The following is a 10,467-nucleotide window of genomic DNA, read 5'->3' as shown; positions in this document are numbered from 1 at the left end:
AACCACTTTAGAAAATAATTTAGCATCATATTTGATGGTGCACGCATCCATTGACTAATCATTTCAATGAGTAAATATATTCCCCAGGGAAACACTGCACCTATGCATCAGAGACCTGAAAAACGTGAAAGGTCTTGACAGCATTATTTGTAATAGCAAAAAAAAAAAGAAAAAGAAAAGCATAAAACCCAATCTGATTATAAACAACTCAAATCATGTCCATTAACAAATCATTAAAAACTTTTGGAATAGTCATATAATAGACTATTTCACAGCAGTGAAATTAATACAGTGTGGCTACACTAATCTACATGAATAAATAAATCTCTGGAAAATCATGCTGAGTTAACAAAAGAGCAAAATAGAGTCTCGCTCTATCTATATAAACTACAAAAACATATAAAACAATACATTGTCTACCGATGCACACGTGAAAACCATAAGACACAGCATGATAATCCCAGGAAGTGGTTTGCTGGGAGACAGAGGGGAGAGGACAAAACTGGAGGAGGGGACACAGGGGTCATCTGATTGATTTCTAAGGTTCTATGTCTTTTTTTTTTAATTACTTTTTATTGGAGTATAGTTACTTTACAATGTTGTGTTGGTTTCTGCCGTACAACCAAGTGAAGCAGCTATACATATACATATACCTTAAGCCATTTTTTTTTCACGTCCACATAACTTTTATTACAGTATATTGTTAAAACTGTTTTATTTTATTATTGATTATTGTTTGTGTGTGTGTCCATCATTATTTTTTTTTTAACATCTTAATTGGAGTATAATTGCTTTACAATGGTGTGTTACTTTCTACTTTGTAAAAAAGTGAATCAGCTATACATATACATATATCCCCATATCTCCTCCCTCTTGCATCTCCCTCCCACCCTCCCTATCCCACCCCGCTAAGTGGTCACAAAGCACCGACCTGATCTCTCTGTGATATGCGGCTGGTTCCAACTAGCTATCTATTTTACATATGGTAGTGTATATATGTCCATGACATTCTCTCACTTCGTCCCAGCTTACACTTCCCCCTCCCCGTGTCCTCAAGTCCATTCTCTACGTCTGTGTCTTTATTCCTGTCCTGCCCCTAGGTTCTTCAGAACCATATTTTTTAGATTCCATATATATGTGTTAGCATACAGTATTTGTTTTTCTCTTTCTGACTTACTTCACTCTGTAGGGCAGTCTCTAGGGCCATCCACCTCACTACAAATAACTCAATTTCATTTCTTTTTATGGCTGAGTAATATTCCATTGCATATATGTGTCACATCTTCTTTATCCATTAATCTTTCGATGGACACTTAGGTTGCTTCCATGTCCTGGCTATTGTAAATAGAGCTGCAATGAACATGGTGGTACAGGACTCTTTTTGAATTATGGTTTTCGCAAGGTATATACCCACCAGTGGGATTGCTGGGTCATACGGTAGTTCTCTTGTTGGTCTTTTAAGGAACCTCCATACTGTTCTCCGTAGTGGCTGTATCAATTTACATTCCCACCAACAGTGCAAGAGGGTTCCCTTTTCTCCACACCCTCTCCAGCATTGATTGTAGATTTTTTGATGATGGCCATTCTGATTGGTGTGACGTGACACCTCATTTGATTTGCATTTCTCTAATGATTACTGACGTTGAGCATCCTTTCATCTGTTTGTTGGCAATATGTACATCTTTGGCGAAATGTCTATTTAGGTCTTCTGCCCATTTTTGTATTGGGTTGTTTGCTTTTTTGATATTGAGCTGCATGAGCTGCTTGTATATTTTGGAGATTAATCCTTTGTCAGTTGCTTCATGTGCAAATATTTTCTCCCATTCTGAGGGCTGTCTTTTCCTCTTGTTTATGGTTTCCTTTGCTGTGCAAAAGCTTTTAAGTTTCATTAGGTCCCATTTGTTTATTTTTGTTTTTATTTCCATTTCTCTAGGTGGTGGGTCAAAAAGGATCCTGCCGTGATTTATGAAATACAGTGCTCTGCCTATGTTTTCCTCTAAGAGTTTTACAGTATCTAGCCTTACATTTAGGTCTTTAATCCATTTTGAGATTATTTTTGTGTATGGTGTTAGGGAGTGTTTTAATTTCATTCTTTTACATGTAGCTGTCCAATTTTCCCAGCACCACTTATTGAAGAGGCTGTCTTTTCTCCATTGTCTATTGTTGCCTCTTTTATCAAAGATAAGGTGACCATATGTGCGTGGGTTTATCTCTGGGCTTTCTATCCTGTTCCATTGATCTATATTTCTGTTTTTGTGCCAGTACCATACTGTCTTGATTACTGTAGCTTTGTAGTACAGTCTGAAGTCAGGGAGCCTGATTCCTCCAGCTGTTTTTCTTACTCAAAATTTCTTTGGCTATTCGGGGTCTCTTGTGTTTCCATACAAATTGTGAAATTTTTGGTTCTAGTTCTGTGAAAAATGCCATTGGTAGTTTGATAGGGATTGCACTGAATCTGTAGATTGCTTTGGGAAGTAGAGTCATTTTCACAATATTGGTTCTTCTTGATTCCAATCCAAGAACATAGTATATCTCTCCATTGTTTTATATCATCTTCAATTTCTTTCATCAGTGTCTTACAGTTTTCTGCCTACAGGTCTTTTGTCTCCCTAGGTAAGTTTATTCTTAGGTGTTTTATTCTTTTTGTTGCAATGGTAAATGGCAGTGTTTCCTTAATTTCTCTTTCAGATGTTTCATCATTACTGTATAGGAATGCAAAGTGATTTCTGTGCATTAATTTTGTATCCTGCTACTTTACCGAATTCATTGATTAGCTCTAGTAGTTTTCTGGTAGCATCTTTAGGATTCTCTATGTATAGTATCATGTCATCTGCAAACAGTGACAGCTTTACTTTTTCTTTTCTGATTTGGATTCCTTTTATTTCTTTTTCTTCTGATTGCTGTGGCTAAAACTTCCAAAACTATGTTGAATAATAGTGGTCAGGGTGGACAACCTTGTCTTGTTTCTGATCTTAAAGGAAATGGTTTCAGTTTTTCACCATTGAGAACGATGTTGGCTATGGGTTTGCCATATATAGCCTTTATTATGTTGAGGAAAGTTCCCTCTATGCCTACTTCCTGGAGGGTTTTTATCATAAATGGGTGTTGAATTTGTTGAAAGCTTTTTCTGAATCTATTGAGATGATCATATAGGTTTTCTCTTTCAATTTGTTAATATGGTTTATCACACTGACTGATTTGCATATACTGAAAAATCCTAGCATTCTTGGGATAAACCCCACTCGATCATGGTGTATGATCTTTTTAATGTGCTGCTGGATTCTGTTTGATAGTATTATGTTGAGGATTTTTGCACCTATGTTCATCAGTAATATTGGCCTGTAGTTTTCTTTCTTTGTGACATCTTTGTCTGGTTTTGGTAGCAGGTTGATGGTGGCCTTGTAGAATGAGTTTGGGAGTATTACTCCCTCTGCTATATTGTGGAAGAGTCTGAAAAGGATAGGTGTTTAGCTCTTCTCAACGTTTGACAGAATTCACCTGTAAAACCATCCGGTCCTGGGCTTTTTGTTTGTTCGATGATTTTTAATCACAGTCTCAATTCCAGTGCTTGTGATCGGTCGCTTTATATTTTCTATTTCTTCCTGGTTCAGTCTCAGAAGGTTGTGCTTTTCTAAGAATTTGTCCATTTCTTCCAGGTTGTCCATTTTATTGGCATAGAGTTGCTCGTAGTACTCTTTCATGATTCTTTGTATTTCTGCAGTGTTAGGTGTTACTTCTCCTTTTTAATTTCTAATTCTATTGATTTTTTTCTTGTTTTTTTTTTTTAAACATCTTTATTGGAGTATAATTGCTTTACAATGATGTGTTAGTTTCTTTAACAGAAAGTTAAACAAAGTGAATAACAAAGTGAATCAGCTATACATATACATATATCCCCATATCTCTTCCCTCTTGCGTCTCCCTCCCTCCCAGTCTTCTTTCTTTTCTTGATGAGTCTGACTAATGGTATATCAATTGCGTTTTTCTAGTCAAAGAACCAGCATTTAGTTTTTTGATCTTCGCTATTGTTTCCTTCATTTCTTTTTCACGTATTTCTGATCTGATCTTTATGATTTCTTTCCTTCTGCTAACTTTGGGGTTTTTTTGTTCTTCTTTCTCTAATTGCTTAAGGTGTAAGGTTAGGTTGGTTTGTTTGAGATGTTTCTTGTTTCTTGAGGTAGGATTGTATTGCTATACACTTCCCTCTTAGAAATGCTTTTGCTGCATTCAATAGGTTTTGGGTTGTTGTGTTTTCATTGTTATTTCTTCCTAGGTATTTTCTGATTTCCTCCTTGATTTCTTCAGTGATCTCTTGGTTATTAAGTAGTGTATTGTTTAGCCTCCATGTGTTTGTATTTTTTACAGATTTTTTCCTGTAATTGATATCTAGTCTCATGGCATTGTGGTCGGAAAAGATACTTGATACGACTTCAATTTTCTTAAATTTACCAAGGCTTCATTTGCGACCCAAGATATGCTCTATCCTGGAGAATGTTCCAGGAGCACTTGAGAAGAAAGTGTATTATGTTGTTTTTGGATGGAATGTCCTATAAATATCAATTAAGTCCATTTTGTTTAATGTATCATTTAAAGCTTGTGTTTTCTTATTTATTTTCATTTTGGATGATCTGTCCATTTGTGAAACTGGGTTGTTAAAGTCCCCTACTATGTTTGTGTTGCTGTCGATTTCCCCTTTTATGGCTGTTAGCATTTGCCTTATGTATTGAGGTGCTCCTATGTTGGGTGCATAAATATTTACAATTGTTATATCTTCTCTTGCATTGTTCCCTTGATTATTATGTAGTGTCCTTCTCTGTATCTTGTAATAGTCTTTACTTTAAATTCTATTTTGTCTGATATGAGAATTGGTACTCCAGCTTTCTTCTTTTATTTTTATTTTTTGGCAGCGCTATTCCCTCACATTTACTTTTAAATTTATAATATGTGAATTTCCATAGGGGTGGGAAAGATGCTCCCGCTTTCTTTTGATTTCCATCTGCATGGAATATCTTTTTCCATCCCCTCACTTCCAGTCTGTATGTGTCGCTAGGTCTGAAATGGGTCTCTTGTAGACAGCACGTATACGGTTTCTGTATCCATTCAGCCAGTCTATGTCTTTTGGTTGGAGCATTTAATCTATTTACATTTAAGGTAGTTATTGATATGTATGTTCCTATTACCATTTTCTTAATTCTTTTGGGTTTGTTATTGGAGGTCTTTTCCTTCTCTTGTGTTTCCTGCCTAGAGAAGTTCCTTTAGCATTTGTTGTAAAGCTGCTTTGGTGGTGCTGAATTCTGTTACCTTTTGCTTGGCTGTAAAGTTTTAAATTTCTCCGTCGAATCTGAATGAGATCCTTGTTGGGTAGAGTAATCTTGGTTGTAGGTTTTTCTCCTTCATCACTTTAAATATGTCTTACCAGTCCCTTCTGGCTTGCAGAATTTCTGCTGAAAGATCAACTGTTAACCTTATGGGGCTTCCCTTGTATGTTATTTGTTGCTTTTCCCTTGCTGCTTTTAATATTTTTTCTTTGTATTTAATATTTGATGGTTTGATTAATATGTGTCTTGGCGTGTTTCTCCTTGGATTTATCCTGTATGGGACTCTCTGCGCTTCCTGGACTTGATTATTTCCTTTCCCATATTAGGGAAGTTCTCAAGTATAATCTCTTCAAATCTTTTCTCAGTCCCTTTCTTTTTCTCTTCTTCTTCTAGGACCCCCTATAATTCAAATGTTGGTGGGTTTACTGTTGTCCCAGAGGTCTCTAAGACTGTCCCTCAATTCTTTTCATTACTTTTTCTTTATTCTGTTCTGTGGTAGTTATTTCCACTATTTTATCTTCCAGGTCACTTATCCGCTTCTTCTGCCTCAGTTATTCTGCTATTGATGTCTTCTAGAGAATTTTTAATTTCATTTATTGTGTTGTTCATCATTGTTTGTTTGCTCTTTAGTTCTTCTAGGTCATTGTTAAACGTTTCTTGTATTTTCTCCATTCTATTTCCAAGATTTTGGATCATCTTTACTATCATTACTCTGAATTCTTTTTCAGGTAGACTGCCTATTTCCTCTTCATTTGTTTGGTCTGGTGGGTTTTTACCTTGCTGCTTCATCTGCTGCACTTTTCTCTGTTTTCTCATTTTGCTTAACTTACTGTGTTTGGGGTCTCCTTTTCACAGGCTGCAGGTTTGTAGTTCCTGTTGTTTTTGGTGTCTGCCCCCAGTGGCTAAGGTTGGTTCAGTGGGTTGTGCAGGCTTCCTGGTGGAGGGGACTGGTGCCTGTGTTCTGGTGGATGAGGCTGGATCTTGTCTTTCTGGTGGGCAGGAATATGTCTGGTGGTGTGTTTTGGGGTGTCTGTGACCTTAGTATGATTTTAGGCAGCCTCTCTGCTAATGAGTGGGCTTGTGTTCCTGTCTTGCTAGTTGTTCAGCATAGGGTGTCCAGCACTGTAGCTTGCTGGTCCTTGAGTGGAGCTGGGTCTTGGCATTGAGATGGAGATCTCTGGGAGAGCTTTCGCTGTTTGATATTACATGGATCAGGGAGGTATCTGGTGGACCAATGTACTGAACTCGTCTCTCCCACCTCAGAGGCAGAGGCCTGACACCCGGCCAGAGCACCAAGACCCTGTCAGCCACATGGCTCAAAAGAAAAGGGAGAAAAAAAGAAAGAAAGAAAGAAAAAAATAAAATAAAATAAAGTTATTAAAATAAAAGTATTATTAAAAATAAAAAAATTAAAAAGTAATAAAACAAAGAAAAAAAATGAAAGAAGAGAGCAACCAAACCAGAAAACAATGCCATCAATGATAACAAGCACTAAAAACCATACCCCCCCAAAAAAAACAAAAGGACAGACGTAACCCTAAGACAGATGGTAAAAGCAAAGCTATACAGACAAAATCGCAAAGAAGCATACACATACACACTCACAAAAAGAGAAAAAGGAAAAAATTATATATATCTATATACAAAAAAAAGAGAGCAACCAAATCAATAAACAAATATAGCAATGATAATAAACTCTAAATACTGAGCTAAGATAAACATAAAACCATAACCAAATTAAATCCAGAAAGCAAACCCCAAGTCTACAGTTGCTCCCAAAGTCCAGCGCCTCAATTTTGGGATGATTCATTGTCTGTTCAGGTATTCCACAGATGCAGGGTACATCAAGTTGATTGTGAAGATTTCATCCTCTGCTCCTGGGGCTGCATGGAGAAATTTCCCTTTCTCTTCTTGTTCGCATATCTCCTGGGGTTCAGGTTTGGATTTGGCCCTGCTTCTGCATGTAGGTTGCCCTCTGATGTCTGTTGTTCGCCCAGACAGGAGGGGGTTAAAGGAGCGGCTGATTAGGGGCCTCTGCCTCACTCAGGCCGGGGGGCAGGGAGGGGTACGGAATGCGGGGCGAGCCTGCGGCAGCAGAGGCCTGTGTGATGTTGCAACAGCCTGAGGCGCGCTGTGTGTTCTCCTGGGGAAGCTGTCCTTGGATCACGGGACCCTGGCAGTGGCGGGCTGCACAGGCTCTTGGGAGGGGAGGTGTGGATCGTGATCTGTGCCTGCACACAGGCCCCTTGGTGGCTGCAGCCGCAGCCTTAGCGTTTCATGCCAGTCTCTGGGGTCCCCACTGTTAGGCGCGGCTCACGCCTGTCTCTGGAGCTCGTTTAGGCGGTGCTCTGGATCCCATCTCCTCACGCACCCCACGATAATGGTCTCTTGCCTCTTAGGCAGTTCCAGACATTTTCCTGGACTCCCTCCCAGCTAGGTTTGGCGCACTAGCCCCCTTCAGTCTGTGTTCACACAGCCAACCCGAATCCTCTCCCTGGGATCTGACCTCCGAAGCCCAAGCCTCAGCTCCCAGACCCCACTCCTCCCGGCGGGTGAGCAGACAAGCCTCTCGGGCTGGTAAGTGCTGGTCAGCACTGATCCTCTGTGCGGGAATCTCTCCGCTTTGCCCTCTGCACCCCTGTTGCTCTGCTTGCTCTGTGGCTCTGAAGCTTACCCCCCGCCCACCCCCCATCTCTGCCAGTGAACGGGCTTCCTAGTGTGTGGAAACTTTTCCTCCTTCACAGCTCCCTCCCACTGGCGCAGGTCCCGTCCCTATCCTTCTGTCTCTTTTTTTTCTTTTTTCTTTTGCCCTACCCAGGTACATGGGGAGTTTTTTGCCTTTTGGGAAGTCTGATGTTGTCTGCCAGCGTTCAGCAGGTGTTCTGTAGGACTTGTTCCACATGTAGATGTATTTCTGATGTATTTGTGGGGAGGAAGGTGATCTCCACGGCTTCCTCCTCCGCCATCTTGAACGTCTCTCGCTATGGTTCTATTTCTTAAGCTGTGACACACACAGCTGCTGTTTTACTATTCCTCATAATGTAAATACATGTTACGTATTATTCATTATATGCATAAAATATTTCATTAAAATCCTTAAAAAGTGCTGTGGAAGGGAGTGAGCAGCAAACCCTGGGCAGAACTGGGGACTCGGCCAGGTATGTCTTTGATTCCCTCCCACCTGCATCTTTCCTCAGACTTAAAGGCACACCTTATAGGTTCCAGCCACAAATCCTGCCAAAGGATAATCAAGGTTTGGGCTCATAAAAGTTTCAGGTAACACTTCCCAAGGCACCTTTGAAATGAACAGACAAGCTTTGTCTTTGAAGTCCTCCCAATAGGCCCCACATCTGCCTGGTGTCACCTTCTCCCTGGGGCGCCCCACCCCCACCACACAAGCTCCTCAATGGAGGTGACTGGGGCGACGTGCAGACCACTTCAAAAAGCTTCCTGGAGCTTCTTCTGGACTAATTACTCCTAACTATCACAATGCTCTGTATGTATTTTTCACAGTATATCGCCGGCAAGATTTTAATCATTCATCTTAGTGGGGAAAAAAATCATTTGAACAGATATGAGATGTGAAAGGAATCCAAGGAAATGTACCAGTACAATGTCTTGTGATTAGATACCTATTTAAACGTAAGTGAGTTCTAGATTTAAGACTTTTGTGGCTGTATGCCAGCTGATCGATGTTTCCTGAAACATTCAGTCTTTATAAACATAACTTAGTGTATTTGTGGTAACTTAAAATCTTGAGTGTCTGAGACAGGTAAAAATGTGTGATTAAGTAACTTCTGGGAAGATTCATGTGGTTTTATTCATAGGTGATTAAAAATACTATCGCTGTTTTAGTAAAAACAAATACACATAGAATGAAAAACAAAATCCTAGGGAAAAAACATTTAAGGGATAGACGACTTGATTTACTCATAAATAATAGAACATCAGTATATCTATTAGTATGTGATTTAAGTTAATTCCTCAAAATTAGTTTGGTTGCATTTTTATTTATTTACATATTTTTAACATTTATTTATTTATTTATTTTTAACATCTTTATTGGAGTATAATTACTTTACAGTGTTGTGTTAGTTCTGCTGTATAACAAAGTGAATCAGCTATATGTATACATATATCCCCATTGGTTGGATTTTTAAATTTTTACATCAGTATGCAAAAGTTATTGGTACAGATTTTTCTATGCTGAAAATGCAATCTTAATGAAATATATTACGGAAGGAAGGAAGGGAGGGAGGGAGGGAGAAAGGAAGAAGAAAAGAAAGGAATTAGACTTTTGCTAAAGACAGCCTACGTGATTCAATTAAGCCAACTTAAGGTGCACTGATATTCGCCAGATTACTATCCTTCTCCGCAGAGAAAAGGTCCTAAAACTGCTATTGTTTATCACAAACTCTCCTAAAGTCAAATTTGGATCTGATAAAGTCAACAATTCTTCAGCACTCTGAAAATCAATCTCAAGTAGAAGTTGCTAATAATTATTCCTTTGCCGGGTACCCATACAAAAACAATGTCAGAAATTCTTGAAGTTCTACTTGATATTCTACATCAGGGGGTCCCCAACCCCCGGGCCATGGACCGGTACCAGTCTGTGGCCTGTTAGGAACCAGGCTGAACAGCAGGAGGTGAGCGGCAGACGAGCAAGCAAAGCTTCATCTGTATTTACAGCCGCTCCCCATCGCCTGCATTACCACCTGAGCTCCACCTCCTGTCAGATCAGTGGCAGTATCAGATTCTCACAGGAGCACAAACCCTACTGTGAACTGCGCATGCGAGGGATCTAGGTTGCGCGCTCCTTATGAGAATCTAATACCTGATGATCTCAGGTGGAGCTGAGACAGTGATGCTAGTGCTGGGGAGTGGCTGCAAATACAGATTATCATTAGCAGAGAGGTTTGACTGCACAGAGACCATAATAAATCAATTGCTTGCAGACTCATATCAAAAGCCTATCAGCGAGTGGCAAGTGACAATTAAGCTGCAGCTGGTGGCAGGCTATAGTGGCAAGTGAGTTGATGTGCTTCAATTGTACAGCTGCACCCGGTAGCAGGCTTTAAGTCAGAATCCAACACTTATTTTAGTCTGTACGTGGCCTGCCCATTATTCTATTTACCACTTCCATCCATGC

The 10,467-nt window shown here is 39.6% G+C and overlaps 1 protein-coding gene across 1 annotated transcript in view; it reads right to left on the bottom strand.

The window, feature by feature from the left end:
* Positions 1 to 919: 919 nt before the first annotated feature.
* The window catches only part of LOC137751840 (uncharacterized), a 210,171-nt gene continuing 200,623 nt past the window's right edge, over positions 920 to 10,467 (bottom strand). Inside the window, exon 7 of the mRNA XM_068526515.1 lies at positions 920 to 6,633. The gene's annotated coding sequence lies outside the window, so the exon portion shown is untranslated. The remainder of the gene's footprint in view (positions 6,634 to 10,467) is intronic.

The sequence above is a fragment of the Eschrichtius robustus genome, chromosome 18 (assembly GCF_028021215.1).
Source record: "Eschrichtius robustus isolate mEscRob2 chromosome 18, mEscRob2.pri, whole genome shotgun sequence".
Classification (NCBI taxonomy): domain Eukaryota; kingdom Metazoa; phylum Chordata; class Mammalia; order Artiodactyla; family Eschrichtiidae; genus Eschrichtius; species Eschrichtius robustus.
Note: the sequence above shows the minus strand (reverse complement) of the source record. Positions and strands in the feature narration are given on the sequence as shown.